Below are 6,000 nucleotides of genomic sequence, written 5' to 3' on the forward strand. Positions count from 1 at the left end.
TTATGGCTATCTGTAAACGTCTGAATGAGTTCCAGCTGAGACACCTGTCTGCTGATGGACACTTGTTCTAAATAAAAACAAGTCCTGGGTTCTCTCTAATGCCTGCACTTCACCATCTTTTAACTATTAAGTCAAAAGTGGATGCAGAAAACCGCTAACTGTTAAGACTGAAGACACACTGAGAGCCAATCCAAACTTTATGAAACTGGAAAACTTGGGAGAAATTGATGCTTTAGAAACTAAATGCTCATCGAGTGTATTGTTCCTGAACTAAAATCTCTTGTTTGTATATTTTTCTTCTTTCTTTTCTTTATCAATAAGCTCAGCTGTCCTCATTATGAAAGTTGCTTCATAACAGACATATAAAGTCCTCAGCATAAAACTGTTTAAACATTTGAAAATAAAAATAATAATGAATATTAACATAATATTAACGCTACAACTATGAGGAAAACTGACATTTCAAACTTATGATTTTAAAATATAATTCTGAGCCTAAGGCAGTAACATAATTTAGATTACATCACATGTAAATATGGCCGCCACTGTTCGTACTTGTTTCCACCTTTCCTGTTTTTGTATCCGTCACTCTGACACACAGCAGCGCTCCGTTTACGGAAGTAAGAATGGGTCAATTTTCACATTTATTCAGCCGTGGCAGCCGACAAAATCACAGCACAAAGAAAACGAATAAAAATAAAGAACTATTAATAGAAACGGGTTTTTGTGGCGCATTAACTTCAACATCTGTAGAGAATCATGATAGGTGTCTCACGGCAGTGACGTAAAAGTCAGATTTAAATGTGATGCGACTGCTCAGGCAGAAGCTTTGACAACAATGGATATGTAAATATCCGATGTAGAACATCATCAGAATGGAACAAATGGGATTTTTTTATAGGTGAAAAAGATCTGAGTGGGACAGTTGAGACTATTGTGAAAAAGTCAGAAGCTTGGTGTGTGAATATAGCCTAAGGTGTTTAGAGAAACCTCTGATTAAATGAATCAGATTTGTACTGCTCAGACTGCCATAAAAATATGCCAAGAGTGATATTTGGCCAGTCAGTTTGTGATATTTTTGCCAGCATTGTGATCGCAGCCTGAGACTTTCATTTGCTTGTTTTTACGACATGGTCTTGAAAGAATTTCTTAAGAATCATCCTCTCTTATGTGCACAAATTGGCAATCATTAATTGGAATCAATTTGTTGAATAGTATAAGTAAAGATTGATTCTGTAAGGAAGCTAAAGGTTTGCTGACACATCAGTTGGGGTGTACTCACTTGTGCTGCACATTAAAACCAGATACTCAACAGTTAAATACTTCGTCTCCTCTCTTCTCTCAGTGTGCCATCCTTCTGCTCGTTATGTTTCAAAATGAGGTAATACTGTAGAAACATCTGTGCCACAAATCGTTTCAGTGTGTCTTCATGCAGCCTTTGGCAGAGAGATGTTTCAGACACTCTTGATGCTTATAAAATGCTGTCAGGACAGAGGTGCAGCTCGGGGCCAAACCTCACCCAGACTCAGCTGGATGGGCCCCGGGCCTTCACTGTGCTGCTGCACGCTCCCACGCAGCGCTGCTGCAAACACTGGGACTTTTTAATAAAGGTATAAAAGTGGTGAGGTCACCTGACCCCTTTGATCAGAGTGAGTTTACTGAACCAACTGTGGGATAAGGTGGTGCACGCAGCAGTTATCAGTGTTTACTTTTACGCGTGGCCTTAAATGAAAATGACGTTGGATGCTGACACATATGAAAGTGGTGAAGAAATGTCAAGAAGGACAAAGTGTGAGACACCATGTGCCTAATAGAAGATATAAGACAGTGTGAAAGCACCTCAACATTTCTATTAAATGTGCAAAACCTTTTTCAATATTGCACTTACAATATTGCCGGCGTTGAAACGACAATGTTGCATTTTGGGGAAATTTCAGTCTGTTATTTTACAGAAGAGCTATGAATTAGACACATTCAAAACGCTCCTTTCTATTGAACTGTGTGATGCTGTGAGAGCTCTGGTGAAGCCAGCTGCACATCGTCCGAAAAGACAGAAACAAACCATCATCCTCCTACCACTTCCTGTGTTTCCCTGGTCATAGAAATTGATACAAAACAAATAGATCGCTGCCATATTTTTTACATATTCGCTCTAATGTATAATTATGAGACTATTGTAAATTCTCAAAAACAACACTGCAAAAACATGCATTTCAGTGTTCAAGACAACTACTGATTAAAACGTAGGCACTGAAGTCACAAAAGTAAAGCTCTTCTTGTAAGCAAACATCACGATTAAGAGACCTAGATTTACTAGATGTATATAATAAGTGTAAATGCTGACACATATGTGAGACTGGATTGGTTTGCTTGGAAACTACTGTAGTTTTCACTTTTTCTTTTTCCTGGGAGAATATTTTGACCTACTTTCCAAAACAGCTGATTTCAGAAAAACCAAGCGCCAGACTTCCCACAACCCATTGTGTTATGAACCTTTGACCTCTGCAGACCCAGGAGAGATGAGACAGAATCGCAGCTGGGGGCATGTTCACAGATTTCTCATTTGAAATTCATTTGTTTTATTAACTTTTAAGATGAAAATCTGTTGCATTCCCTTCAGACATATTGGGCGAATATACACGTTAACATCAATATGACTGGAATAAGCCAGCATCGTGTGCAGAAAACTTTACTGCCTTAATGGATCCACAGTGAACTCATGAGCAGATCTACCTAATCATTACGCCTATCCTCCTCTCCTCGCTGACGTCTTGTGTTTACACTGTCTTTGGTGGACGCGTTTCAAAGTCCATTCTTACAAGAACATTCCTGTGTTACGATTAAGCTATTATCCCAATCACTGGGGGGAAAACTCATAAAAGTGATGGCATGTAATAAACTTAATAAGGAAAACATCACAGGGGACAGATGAACAACACAAGCCTTAGAGTTTGAGTCAAGGTTATTGCAGTGTTTGTGTCTGAGTCGAGTCTTCACAGCAGTGCTGGGGTTGGGGAGGAAAAAATCTTTTGTACACAGATTTCAAAACATCACAACATAAACCTCATGTAGAGGATTTTTATTTTATACCTTTAACCAGTGAGAGTGCCAAAAGGCAGTAATGGATTGTTTTGGTCTGGCTGAGTTATAACGTGTTACATTTAAAGTTCCCTAAAGGACTTTTTGCACTGACTGGCCATAATGGCCCCCTTCGGTCCGGTACTTCGGACCGGACCGAAGGTACTGCTGCCCTGTTGGGTTTGTATTGAGCAAAGCGAGGCAACGGAGGCAGGTGGGGATTGGCGCTGACGTAATTTATTTTGCGGCTCAACAATGGGGTCAAATCCCTTTAACAGTAGGTGGCGGTAATGGTTTCTTCAACTGTTTGCCAACCACCAACATACTAAAGAAGAAAGAGATGATGAAACAACAGGACAAGTAGAAGATATGAGATACGAAGGAGATTAACGTTGGAGGAAGTTTGAAAAAATAACATAAAATATATGTTAATATATATGATATAATCAAATTTCACCCACGGTTGTGCTGTGCTGTCCATGGCTGACCACTTGGTCATGATACTAACTGTGTTTTCCTTTGTTTTTCTGCCTTGAACAGACCGTTGCCTCCGGCTGTCATATGCACACTGAAAATAATAACTGTGTTGTTGTTCTACCAGATGGATTAAAGTGACCTTGAATATCAGTGGTGCCTGTGACTTGATATGAGTTACACCTCATCGTCCCAGTGAAGAAGCCGACACAAATGGATTACACAACCATAAAGTTTCTTGTCAACCACCAATAAAAAATCAAGAAGAGGAAGAAGACTCAACAATGGACAACATGGAGCTAATGCTGCCGCTCATCACCATCATACAGTTAAATAAATTCTGTCAGCAAGAGGTCGTTAGAAGGCAGAACGTGGAACAACTGCTATGTATTGCCAGGAAAAAAACAGCAAAAAAAATATCATAGAAATAGCAGTGCAAGACGACACAAGATGTGTAAATGGATGCTAATGCTATTAGTTTGTTGTTGCTTGGTTTCATTGCTACAGTTGCTTTTATCAGTTGGAAATCATGTGAAAAAAGGAAAACTGGACTGAATGTTCCCAGAACATTTTATGGGGTTTAACTACGATGTTTTCCTTTTTTTTTTTTTTTTACATCAGTTTCCATCTCCGGAGGTCGTCGGTCTGTTGTTGTTGTCTGCTGTTGTTCCAGGATCCACCGATGCACAGTGGCTCCAGAACATCTGGATGTCTGAAGACACAATAAATTACTTGGGCACAAGTAATTTATTACCCCCTGTTTTGGAGCGGACAGATACGACCTTCAGAAAATGTGTGCCATTAAAAACGAAAAGAGTCGCAATTGCTCTGTGGAAACCGGAGTACCACTACAGGCGCTGAGAGCATTGGACATCTGTTTGGAGTGAGTGACACAACAGGAGGTTAAGGTTGGAGGAAGTTGGAAAAAATAACGAGCCACAATAAGAAGAGGCTCATCGTTTGTGTGATTTAGTTTCAATCAATTTAGAATCAATTTATATATTTTTATCTTTCTATTATGATAAACATTTGGATTTCTAACAATTTGTGTGTCTTTTAAAACAAAAAAATATATACGTATTTGTATGGGTCAAAATTTATTTAGTCACACCTACTTTCATAACAATGTGCAAAACAATATACATTTAACAGGAAAATTTTAACAACACAATTTAAAATTTCTAAATAAATCACATTTGACAATGTAGAACCCAGTAATGTCAGATATAAAACATTTTCTTTAGTATTTATTCTACCCAACTACAGTGGCTCCAAGGAGCCATCAAAGTTTTTTTGATGGACATATTCTTGCTCCATCCCAAAACGGAGCTCACGTATGCTGAATTGAGCCAGTGTTCTGACTCCTGGAGGCAATTTTTTTTAGCATATCTGTCACTGTAGAGGCAGACCGTGCATCCTCAGAATCCTCATTCCAGGTTTTCTCCTCTCTATGTTGGTCAATGGCTTCTAGCCTCTTTTGCAAATCATCAGCATCATCCCTCCGTTCCCTCTTCCTTCCATTCTTTTTTCTGGTCGGAGCAGAACGGAGAGATGTTCTCTTAGGGCATCAGACTCCATGGAGCAGGCTGCCAGTGTTTTATCTTGGGCCTTGGACTCACTGGCTGGTGGAGATGGATCACCTTAGGTGGTGTTGTTGTTGGAGGAAGCAGATGAAGTCACCCCATTGGAACTGCTACTGAAGTCCTAATGATGTACACAATGTAGAATGATTACATATTGATGGCAGGCAATACATCAAATCGATGTATTATTTTATGATTCATTTGGATTTAATAAATGCAATTTATTTACCGGTAATTAATAATTTTATTTACTTTATAAGGTATGACAACTTTTTGATAGCTATTTAAATTCTTTACCATCTTAAAATTGGCAAATACTTACTTCAACAGGCACATTAGTTTCCGTCTCCCAGTATTTTACGAAGTTGTCCAGCCAGGAAAACATATAAGAAACAGGTGGGACACCTCTCTCTGCTCCATTCCTAGTTTTACCTCTCCTCTTTTTTCTTGCCTTTATAAATCTATCCCTGAGGTACTTCCATTTACTGCCACAAAATGGCTCGTCCTTTCCAAGGGTCTGGGCTATTTCATCGCATGAATATTTTACTCTTTGAAAGTCTTTAGAATCTCTCAAAGACGTGTCATATAGATTACTATATTTCCTGACTTTCTCGATGAGACGTTCTTCATCGCCCCTTTCGTCCAGAGGATGTTGCCAATTCTCAGCCGTTAATGACATCGGTTTGTGTCGCATACAAAACAGTTTGATGTGAACACCGTTTTCTCACAAGGCAGTTTACTGTGCGACACCGAGTATGCGGTCATAAAAATAACCCTTGATGGACTTGTCTAGCGGACGTCCGCTTCGAGTCCGCGCAGATCTCCGCATGCTGAAGTGCGCCCGAGTGTCTTGGGGCCTTAAGCC

The sequence above is a fragment of the Gambusia affinis genome, linkage group LG02 (genome assembly GCF_019740435.1).
Source record: "Gambusia affinis linkage group LG02, SWU_Gaff_1.0, whole genome shotgun sequence".
Classification (NCBI taxonomy): Eukaryota; Metazoa; Chordata; class Actinopteri; order Cyprinodontiformes; family Poeciliidae; genus Gambusia; species Gambusia affinis.